The following is a 12,374-nucleotide window of genomic DNA, read 5'->3' as shown; positions in this document are numbered from 1 at the left end:
CAGAAAGGACCTGTTTCCCAGGAAGATGAACAGAGGCTGTCTATAAACTGTACATTTTTGACTTTCTTATCGGTTCAACTGTACTTGTTCAGCCACCAGCCTTACTCTTCTCACCTCACTGACTACACAACCTTATCAGTCCTACGTGATGTACTGTACTATCTCTTTGCACATCTCTCATCTTAGTCCTCCCTCGAGTCTATCCATCTCTTCTCTTCCACCCCCCTCCTCCCCAGCTCCTGGACAACTGCTCCTCTCCTGCTTCCACCCTTCTGGCTGGCCCCTGTCCTTTCCTATCAGTGCACACCTCCTCCACCTCAGCCACCCTCCCCCATCCGGGTCACAGGTCTGCTCGGTCCCATATTGCCGGAGGATCAGGAATCCTCATTATCCTGTTAACTGTACATTTATCTGACAAGGCAGAGGAGAGCGAGCGACCCCGGCATCATTAAGCTTTAATGGAGAGCACAGAAATGAGGGAGAAGCCGTAAAAGCAGGAGCAGAAACAGAGTCTCTCTTTAATGTCTGTGATCGCCCTGACAGGATTATTAATCAGGAACTAAAGGAATTTCAAAACCTTTGCTCTCGGCTTCCTCACTTAGAGTCTTTAGCTACCACCATTACATAGCAACCCAGGGTCAGGAGGTCTGTAGCTAATTGGTTCTACAGGGTTTTGAATAACAATGAGCCGAGCCCAATTACTGAACTACAGAGAGGCGGAGATGAGAGGAGAGCGAGGGGGGACCCAGTGCACCACGGATGAAGAGAGTGAGAGGAGGAGAGGAGGGGATGGGAGGAGATGAGGGAGGTAGTGTTTCATGGCTGCTTCCTTGATCGTCCTGAGAGCAGGGATATTAATGAGATCTCTAAATGAGCGCCGGCGGAGGTTGGGGCGATGTGCAGCTCGTGGTGGAAAAACAGCCGTGTTCCTGTAGGACAGTACCCCCTCACACACACACACACACACACACCCTCACACTTCATTTTTTATTCCATTTGAGTCAAAGATTCGCACAACCCAGCCGTTGCTATTCTTTTCAGATTTTCTCATCTGTTTTACATCTAGTGTTCAATTATTAGTGATACTTTTTTCTTTTCTTTTCTTCTTCTCGTATTCTTCCCTTTGCGTCTAATGGGGTGGTGGGGTGGTGGGGAATCTGAAGAGTCAAGCTTTGAAGTTTAGCTCACCTATCTGTACTGATCAATCCTCGCTTAGTGACCCCTGCTGCCTTGGTGGAGGTTGTTGCTCTGTTCCATTCACCGTGATATTTAAGAGGGGCCAGAGAGCAGATGGATTACACCGTGTCTGAAGAAAATAGTTTTCTCATAGTCCGCTAGTTATGAAAGGGCTGATAAAACAACAGTCTGGGATGAAACCATTATCGAAGAATATGTCCCCCCCCCCCCCCCCCCCCCCCCACCACCACTTTCAATAAGCCCTATAGAAGCAGTCATGGCTTTCCCGACACACACTAAACTGCCGTTCAAGGGTTGCAAATTGGAAATGTGATTTAAACATTGCCTTAAACGGATGGTTCATATTCACCTAAGCCGTGACAGGCAGGATGATCACTGTACTTCTAGTTGCCCACAGCCCGAGCAGACGTTAATTGCTTGCGGCGCGTGGCTTTACCCTGACCTTTCCATCGTCACGGAAGCAAACACATTTAGATGTAGTAGTGCTTGCCTGCTTGGGCTGTTCGACGTTTTTTGTCAGAGATAGCTACGTCATGTCTGAGTGGGTTGTCCGAGATGAAAAAAAGCTTTCATGGGTAGGCACTTTTAATTGGCCAATTTTAACGAGGGAAGGGCTCGAACCGGCTTTTAGTGTGAAGTTTGTAATCTGCTGTTCAAACCTGAACGATTAAAGCATTAAATCCATCTTGCTTGTGTTTCAATGAAGGGCCGACGACACCCTATTGGCGTGTTTTAAATGTGTTGTTGATGTTTGTTTGCTTGCTCGTGTGGATGAGGGAACTGTTGGGTCGTTGACCTATATCACTTGTAGGGTAAAATGTAAACACACGTACGCACAATTATTCCCTTCAACAGCCTGCTACGATTTGGATTACTTTATAAATCCCGCCATTTAAACAATGGAAGATATCAACCATTCCAAACAGTGCATGGATGGAGTACATAATGTAGGCCGGTTATGAACTCCTGAATCTGCATATTTGCATACAGTAACGGGGCTGCAGCTGCAGTCTCAGTAGAGTTTATCATTCACATTTATTTTGTCTCTCTAATTACCTAATTAATTCTGTTGTTTTGATTGTCGTGTTTACCGTTAGCTTTGTGGAGGCTTAATCCTGTTCTATTTGTCTGTTTGAAGAAGGAGCGGTCTCACTGAATAATTCATGCTGTGTTCCAGCGACAGCGGCTCCGTTTAAATGATGAAGGCATTCATGAATCCTCCACCCCCCTTCCTCTCTCTTTCTGTCTTTCTGGTTTTCTCTTCACCCCCCCCCCCCCCCCACCACCTTCCTCTTTTACTCTGTTCACCCACCAACCCCCACGCTCTCTCTCTCTCTCTCTCTCTCTCTCTCTCTCTCTTATTCTGTATGTGACTGCCTGGGGCGGTGGAAATGGAATGTTAGTAGAGGGAGGAGAGGAAGGTTTCAGGATGCTCACAAGCTCACCTCAAATGAGGCAAAGAGGGAAAAAACATGCCTCTCTAATGTGTGGAGCCGGGCTCTGATAGGATGGACTCAAAGCCCTGTCTTATCCAGCACTGTAATGTGACCTTTCATCTCCTCACAGGAAGTGCCCCACTGCATTTGTGTGTGTGTGTGTGTATACATATGTGTGTCTGAGCCAGGAATGCAGACACTTGAGTAGACGGGCTCTCTGGAGTGCTGCTGATGTGTCAAAACGTTGTTCGGTGATTGATATGGGCGGGTCACGTGGTGGCGAGGTGTCCACTTCACACTGCCTAGCTGCGACTTATTTTTGGCAAAGGCTGTTGGGGACACTGGAGGGAGGAGTGCAGGCATCAGCGAAAGCAGTCTGTCTGTAATTAAACGCAGAGGGAAACTCATTGGGGATGCCTGGCCTTCGAAGTGCTCCTCCTCGCTCCCAGAGTGCAGCGCTTCAGAAGGAGGGAGGTGTAGAGGGAGGAGGTGCATGTGCGACTCTGCGGGTTGTCTGTTTGTAGTGTTTACTGCGAGAACCCTCAAGGCCTGGCAGCTCTTTCATCAGCTCTGAGAAGGCCTACAGAGCTACAGGCGGCACCACTCCCACTTTGTTCTCTGCTGCTTTCTGCTCTCCTTCCCCTTCAGTACAAACCCTTGCTGGGGAACAGTCCAGCGCCATGCAATGTGTCTTCTGTTAGCTATGTGACTTGGTCTGGCCACAGCCACGAGCATGGCTAACCCCTCAGGAGATCTTTGTCCTTTAAGCACCCTAGCCTAGTTGAATAAAGTTAGCACACTAGGATGTGTCTGTGTGTGTGTGTGTGTGTGTGCGTGCATAAGTGCACATGTGAACACGTGTGTGTGTGTGTGTTGTCTGTCTCTTTTGATGCCAGTGTACTCGGTGGGTACGTTTGTTAACAGACAAGTGCCACAGACAGAGCCTGGAGGGATTCACATGGTTTTATTTGAATTCTTGAACGTGTTGTTTTCTCTGCATGGCTGTGTGCTTCGCCATTCCATTTGATCTGCCCTAAACATACATCTTTAATCTTAGCTGCAGGCTCTGAGAGTGGGTCACAGAGCTTCAACCGCGACGGAATTATCCAGGTCTGTCACAAGTCCTGCCCCTGGAGGGCCTGCAGGGGGCAGCGTGACGATGAGAGCGTTGCCTCCCAGTCCCATCCACCTGCACAGCCGCGCCACCGCAGGCATGTCTTCATTAACACACATCTTTATCAGCACATAGGGAGGGTGGAACGAAAAGAACCCACAACAGCCTCGGAATGAAACATCACGGGCCCGCTGGGTGTTCTACTGTTTGTCATGACACAGAGGACAAGTTATGCTAATTGAGAGTTATTTGCATAATTAGAAGAAAAAAAATGTTATCATTATTATTAGTGGAGAGTAGTCAGACAGAGGGTAATTCTGAGTTTCCCAGCAGGGGTCTGTCAGAGAATGTCGAGGAAGGACGCCCTCTCAGTGCTGTTTCCTGGCTTTTGATGCTAGGAACTTAGCTACTCATTTGCTCGGATACTTTGCTCGAGTACCCGGCTGTAATGATCATTACATTTCTGAAAGTGTTTTAAAGCACTATTTCTCTCAGACGATCTGCCGTGGAGTGTGTTGCGTCTTATGTACGGAGATAAATTATGTGTTGTAGGTTTCATTGTTGCTTTTGTCCGGCTCGTCCTGCTGTGTGGTTCAGCTTTCATATGGCGATGATTATTGTGCAGAGGAGGGTTCAGAGACGCTGGAGCTCTAGTGTTAGGTGTATTTTATTGAGTTGAGTGTGTAGGGCCAGTGAGAGATGGCTGAGAGGTGATGTGGATGCTTTTATAGAACCACTTACCGACATAGAGCTGTGAGGAGGCAGACCTTTTGTATTTACATTGGCCAGACAAGATCGTCATAGCAGCAGAGCTGAATGGATTAGGAGTCCATTAGACCCTTGCTAGTTTTGCAGGTCATTAGGGTTCAATATCATTCCATGATATCCTGTTGTCCACTCTCCCTCTTGAGTGAAATCCGCTGATACAGACTATCGTGTACGCTGTGCACAGGAAGTTATCTATCCAGAGTGCCAGGGAGATGCTTGGAGACAGTGAGGGATAGTTTATCCCGCATTAAGTATGCGTTTCAGAGACTTTACAAGGCCCTGGGGATTAGGATACTGCACTCATCACAGAAGAAAAACGTAACACTCAAAATAACTGCCAACAGTGAGGTGTAGAGTCCTGTGGAGACTCCTGTGAAGACGGGGGGCCCAGGGAAGGAAACACCGAACACCTGTAAGGAAATGTCTCTGCCCAGCCTGTCCCCGTTGTTCTCCCCCAACATGGCTGACTTTGCCTGTATGAGAGGACAGCAGAGAACATTCCCTCGCTTCAAAGGCTTATTTCATCTTTGTGCATCTGCCCACGGCCAGAACTATGGATTAATATTTCACAACATGTTTCTTTCCCACTCGCACCACCCGCCCCCCACTCGCCCCCCCCACCCACCCCGCTCCCCACCCGCCCACCCCCACCCGACCCCTCCGCACACACACGTGCGCAAACACACATACGCAGACACATACACACCTCCCTCCTCTGCCCCAACACCTTCTTACACACACACACACACACACAAACACACACTTCGTTCCCTGTTCACCACTTACTCTGTTCTCCTCTGCTCTCTCCCAGCCTGCTAGCAGAGATGTGTGATATTTTACCATATCTCATGTTTTGCTGCTTCAGTGCTCCCTCAGTCTATTCGCTGGTGCCGTATGTTTTATGAATTAATAAGGAATGATCCTGGACGGTCCAACAAGGCAGTTGAGGAGCCGAGATCAGAATGATGGAATGAGAGAAGGGAAGAGAGAGAGAGAGACGATGCCTTCTGCAGTCGAATTTTAATGAGTACCAAGGGGAATATCCATTTTTTCCCTATTTTTTTTTCTCTTCCTTTTTTTTTTTTTTCTCCTTCGCTCTCAGGAGCCTTATGGTGCATCGCTCTAAATCACTGTCACACAAAGGATGTTTTTCCCATCATGCCTCTGGTTTGGCTGATAACTGTGTCATCCTGTGGCATCGGCGCCTCACCGGCACACCTGCTCTGCTGTCCTAATTGAACAGATGATCTGCCAATTTGTCATGTTTATCTTCAGCTCTTCCTGGCGTCAGTGCCCTACTCTGCTCAGCCCCCTCAGAACACAGTGCAGATGTTAGCAGCGTTTTTTATGACAGATCTCGTAGTCATTACTGAATAATTCATCGCAGCATTAATGTCTTTAGATAGCATCTCCAGTATCTAGCTTGCGCAGTCCTCTCCCACTCTCTATTCCTCCTGCCTCATCTCCTCGCCAGGGAGAACTTATTATTCTCTGCTCTAACACCAAAATATACGGATAAAAGATAATTGCCTGGCTTGACTCCTCCATTGATATGAAAATGGGATTTAAATGATTCGCTGAGGTTTAAAGGTTAGTTGAAGGTTATTACTGGAGAGGACAGGCGAGGAGAAGAGCCTCTCGCTGTATTGTTCAGTGGCAAGGCTGACGAGGGGATGCTGAAAGGCCAATTTGCAGAGCATGCTGCACAGGCCTCTCATGAATAAACTGAAAGGCTCTCAAGAGATCTTAACATGGGAGAAGTCAATTATTTATAAGCAAATGATGTCTGCCTTTTTTTGTACATAAACAGGGTTTGTTATTAATATGATAGAGACCTTGGCTTTACTTTCCACAGTTCTTTCCTACGATAGTCATGCCATGCCATTCCTTACATTGAGATGGGGGATTACAAGCAGCTATTATGAACAAGGAAGGGGGGGGGGGGGCTGTCTCAACAATTTGAATAAATCTGATCCCTCGCATGCCTGTAAACTTGCTACGGTTCGAAGGTCTTTGGAAAGGGACTTACTAAATCATCAAGTGCTGATCTGTCCTCCAGGTTAACAGTCTCTGTGGTCGGCCTGTCACGTCTCCCAGCAGACTGTATTACCATGGCAACTGGGGTATGTATGTATGTATGCAGGTGGTGTGCTTTAAGAAGAGAGTCGTGGGGAGAGGGCTGACAGGCGGAGACAGCAGCAATAGACGCCCTCAGTCTCTGTGCGGAGAGACCTAGTCCGATACATCACCATGGTGATGCCCTGGAGCAAGAGGCCGCAGACAGCCATTGACACGGTATCTCTCCTCAAAGGGATTTCCTGCTCTGTACCGTTTTGGTATTTTGTTTTTCACCAGTGTTAGAAATCTAAATAAATATTGCCTTTTTAGTTTACTAATGACTTAGTTCTGCATTTCTTATCATTACTATCCCCGATCCCTGTATCTCATCCTGGTTTGTTTGTTGTAAGTTCTTTTATTTTGTTAAATCATTATAAATGTGCACATATTCATATTACAGGTGCAGCATTTACAACATTTCAAGAAACAGCTTTTAGTGTTGTAAAACAATATGTTCCCCGATGGTTCACAATTAGTATGCAAACAGTTGAAGTAGACATCTGATCTACTGTGTAGGTGAACTCCTGCTGGTGAACACATCAAAGACCTGTAAGATGAGAGGTGGAAATAATCACACTCTAGGGACAAAGCCACAGAACACACCTCCCTGACACCTGCAGCCCTCCCTCCCTCCCTCCCTCCCTCCCTCCCTCCCTCCCTCCCTCCCTCCCTCCCTCCCTCCCTCCCTCCCTCCCTCCCTCCCTCCCTCCCTCCCTCCCTCCCTCCCTCCCTCCCTCCCTCCCTCCCTCCCTCCTTCCTAGTCTCTCCCTCCTTCCTAGTCTCTCCCTCCTTCCTAGTCTCTCCCTCCTTCCTAGTCTCTCCCCCCTCAACTCCCTCCTTCCCTCCCTCTTCCTCTTATTCTTTTGGTTCCGGAAAGAACAGCCACTTCACCCCAGCATCCAGATGGAACAAGTCACTCTGTCTCAGTAAGATGACTCCAGCCCCTCAGGTTCCTAAAGAAATAACTTTCTGTCAGTTCTTGACGACTAAATGTGTCTGAACACAAATTCCTCCAAAGTCCACCAGACCCCACACTTAACCTCGCACCCAATCATCCTACCTTTTCTACCTCAATTTCCAAAGGCAACAAACAACAACATTTAAACTACTAGTTTTGAACTATGAAGAGTGAAAATGGACCAGAATTTCAAGCATGTAGCAGCCTTCCTCGGTCTAGTTTTTGCTCCTCTAGTGATGTGGCCAGTCCCTGCCCCCCAGGTCTCTGCTGCTGTTTGTCTAGACCAGAGCACCACAGGGGGTGGCACAGGCAGTATAGCAGCACACAGACATCAAGGCTCAAGGCCCGTTGTACCCTGACAATCCTCCACCATCCTGTGTCAGACTCCTGCTTATCACTAGATTAGATAGGGCGTAGAGTACAGGACTGTTACGCGTGCTGAGATGAGCTTCGTCTCTGGTTAAGGTTGGGTGGAGGAAAAGTGCGGTGCTGAGCTGACAGGGATGACAGGCGCCCCTCCTCTGTACTGTGATGTGTGTCTGTACTGTCTGCTGCCTCCGGGTTTCACTGAGTATCACTCTCTTCCCCTCTCACTCTCTTCTCCAGCGCTGTGCCAAGAAATTGGATGCTGTTCCTAAAGCTAAGCACTTCAGGATGAAGGTTTTTTTTTTTTTTTTTTTTTGTGGCTCCAACTGCTTGTGTGATTACAGACCGATCGATACCTCTTGGTTTCCCTGGCCAACTCGGCCCACTGGCACAGGAAATGATGCGATCCATGAGACTGTGACATTGACAGGCCCCAGAGAGGCGACAGTTTCACTTACCAGAAAACCGCTCTCCATTAGCTCTGTCTGCTGGGCTAGACAGCTCTGCTGTGTCATTGTTCTGCTAGCGAGGCTGTGACACTTGTATTATAGAGCTGGCAAATGCTTTCATTATCAGCTCCTTGCTTCCTTATCAGAATTTTCATCACATTTGATTGGCAGCTCCTCCAGAATAAACACAGAGAAAATGCAATCTCCTGTGACCCTAAATGACACAGCCTCCACCCCTTCCTAATGCCCCCCACTGTTCTGGTGCCAAAGTCATCAACACCATCCTGGATGCCCTCTGTCATTGTGCAGGGGTCAAAGGGTTAACCCTCTTGGTCTTTCTCACAGCTCTGGGGCTTTGAGCCCAGAGCGGATGCAGAGTCTTGCTCTGGATGGATTGTCTCTAAAACCTTCCAGAGTGGAGCAACTCTTTCAGTGCAGACAATGTTTACAGCTGAGCCAGCATCTCCAAAGCCCTGGCGCTTGTATTGACCCCCCTACTCCTCCCTTGCTATTTCCTCGTTTGAAACAATATAGCCTGCCTGTTGTTATTGATTCTAGAGACCTGGGCCTTTGTAAGTGCTCCTTTGAGTCTGCAGTTATATTAAGCAATTGTTCCAACAGCAGATGACAGGGCTGGGAAGGCCTTGGCTGCTTCCAATAGACCAGCTATTACCCACATGTTAATTGATTGGGTAGCAGGAGGAGGGAGGAAGTTAGAAGTCAAAACAAGACTCAACCCAAGCTGAAGTAAACACTGGCCTTGATGATCAAGATATTAATCACTCATTTGCTCGACAACTTGACAAATGTGTCTGTATAACGTTGCATGAATATCTCAAGCTATTAAAGCTAAGACTGTGTCATTTTTGTCAAACCTGCAGTCAAAATTCCCAAAATATTTTTATTTCATTTTGGCCTCTACGAATTGTACTGCATTGTATATTGCACATGTACAGTATATACATGTATTTTAAATATAAGGGTGTGTGCAGCTCTGAGGTAGCATGGCACAGCCACCAGTAGAAGGGCAGTATTGCATGGAGAGCTGTTTTATGGAACCCACCCGTAGTAAATGCTCCATTCATCCTGTCTGTCTGCTCTGGCCTCCATTTCCCCTCCTGTCATACGCATGATTAAGACCAGCTTGGAGCATTTATCACAAGGCCAGCTAGACAGGGGAGGAGGGGCTTTGAGGGGGGGGGGGGGAGCCCACCTTGCTTTTTTATTTTTCTTTAATCCACATATCTCCCTGGGCTGTTTTAGCCCACAATATTATTAACAAGATACCTCTAATCTTTTGCCACATTGCAGAACTTACACAGATTCCAGTGACAGTGTTTTCCATTCGTATGCATAATGCATTTAAGATTATTATTCGTGAGTAATCATGTTGTTTTCAGTGAATTGTTTTTTTGTTTTTTTGTAAGTGAATAATCCTATTATCTTCCACGTCCAACCCCAGTTGCAAACATTGCTGCAGTTGCATTTCTGTTAAGAGGTAATTTGCTAATGGCATGGCCCTTATTAGAAAGCAATTATTAATAATTACCAGTGGGTGATAAAGGAGCTGATTTAGTTCTTCAGGCACGCTGTTTTCTAGGAGAGCATATGTGTGTGTGTGTGTGTTCATGTGTATGTCTGTGTGTGGGTTCAGACTGTCTGTCCTGTCTCTCACAGAGATGATTGCCCCCCCCCTCACCTTTACCTCCTCTGGCTGGCTGCCAAGCAGAGACGTTGTCATTATCAGTGTACCAGAGGGGTGGGTAAATGTCATTATTGCAGCCGCTGAATTCCTCCAGGGAATCAGCAGCTAGCCGTTTAATTTCTCTAACAGCCTGAGAAGTATTTGTTGCATCACAGAGCCAGTTCATAGCAAACATCCATCGCCGCTATGCAATTAACGACATAGATCATTTACATAGCCACAGAGCTCATTTTCATAATGTTCCCTTTATTATCAGAGGAAGAAATTAACCCTGGAATTTATTTACACACCCACTGCAAACGGAAACACTGTGCTAATTGGCTGTTAGATGATTAATAAGCATACAGGAGATGCTAATGAATGGTGCGCTCACTGTTTCAGTGGGGCTCCAGCACTGGGTTGGTGTTTTGGCGGCATTAATTAGACACATAATTATGTACTTGTTGCTTTCGAGCGAATACCGTCAAACATTAAAAAGAATTGTAGTGGTAAGAGTTTGCGCTGGGTCTGACTGAGATGTCAGGTGGCTGAGCGGTTAGGGAGTCGGGCTAGTAATCTGAAGTTTACCGGTTCGATTCCCGGCTGTGACAAATGACATTGTGTCCTTGGGCAAGGCACTTCACCCTACTTGCCTCGGGGGAATGTCCCTGTACTTACTGTAAGTCGCTTTGGATAAGAGCGTCTGTTAAATGTAAATGTAAGGGTGTTTTCTTTGTCATTTCGAACACTCTGGCATAAACATCCCTGGAGGGTGGCCTAACTCCTCTTATCTCTGACTGAAAAACAGTTCTGTACGATAGACACACGAGGACGGGAGTACTTTTTCTTCTCCTTTATAACTAGTAACCAGACAGCCCAAGTTTGAGCCATTCTGTTTTTGTGGAAAATGTAAACCATGTTTTCATTCTCCATCTGCTCTCTGTGAAATCTCAACTCGATAGTCTGTAGTGGAGGCTCCTTTGAGAGGACTGCTTATGAATATTTGATGCAAATCCTCCTTTTTACCACTGACACGGCTCAGAGAGGGAAGCTCATTGATCTGGTGTTATAATCACAGATTAAAAGAACTCTCCCCAAACAATTCTGTGATTAAAGCCCTGTTTATACGCCTCGGTCATGACCAGCCTCGATCTATGTGGGCCTGGAGGAGAGAGAGTCTCACTGGGGCAGAAAGAGCTCAGTAACACAGACTGCCTTTTATGTGGATCCCATTGGCCATTGTGAACACGAGCATCTCTACGTTGGTGTTTCAACTCATTAGCTTTCAAAGTTGGCCCTGAGTCCAACATGCCGATAATGACATATCCTCAAGGAGACGAAATGATGCTAAACATAATTTCCAGGATATTCCTCTCTCTTTTTCGTACTTCACTTTTTGGCTCCCTGGTTTTATGGCGGTTTGTGTTCGGCAGACAGATGGCCTACTAAAGAAACAGTTCTGTAAACCAGCCTCTCTCTGAAAAGTCCTCTGAGCAGGTGGCTAACAGTCACACATTAGAATATGTTGGATTGCATAGACACAACATTGTCATCTGGAGACGTCCCACCTGCTTAAAGAGGTCTCAAAGCATATACACTTTGGTGTGCAACACAGAAACTCTAGAGAGAGAGAGAGAGAGACGCTTCAGCTTTCTCCAATCCTCAACCGACACGAGCGAAAAGCCACAGAACAGCCAACACTGTTTCGATGGGCCCTGGGCTCACCCATCCGAACTCGATCTGCCGTTTTAAGCGATTGGCGAATTTCATCTTAATTATATTAAAGATAAGTAAAACCTAGAGGTCATTATCATCTCGTCCTGTGTGCCAATTGTGGATATGTCGGGCACTGCAGCATGTTCCGTCTCCTTTCTGTACCAATATTGTCTCCGGAACAGACAGAGTGGTGCGTGCTCAGGTTCCCTATGATGTGCTCAGACCGAGTCTGCAAAGATGATGGTGTGCTTGGAGACAGTTTCACCTAATATCTACCACGAGCACATTAGATGCATACCAATTACCTAGATTACTGCCTCTCGGATGGAGTAGCTCTTCCAGATGAAGCATTCTTCTGTTGTGATTGGGAGACCCAAAGACATTCCGAGCTAAAGGGTCGGTAAACGAATGAGCTGAATAACAAAGACCTGATGTAACGACGGCAGGACATGCTGATCCAGACCCACACTGCTCCTCTCAGGTGGCTGGCCTAGATAGGTGAAGACGCGTCGAGCTCACTGGGCTAAATCCAGGCCCAGACTGCAGCTACATCCAGATTAAACAGAGT

Source organism: Osmerus mordax, chromosome 4, assembly GCF_038355195.1.
Source record: "Osmerus mordax isolate fOsmMor3 chromosome 4, fOsmMor3.pri, whole genome shotgun sequence".
Taxonomy (NCBI): Eukaryota; Metazoa; Chordata; class Actinopteri; order Osmeriformes; family Osmeridae; genus Osmerus; species Osmerus mordax.
This window is presented reverse-complemented; position numbering follows the sequence as displayed.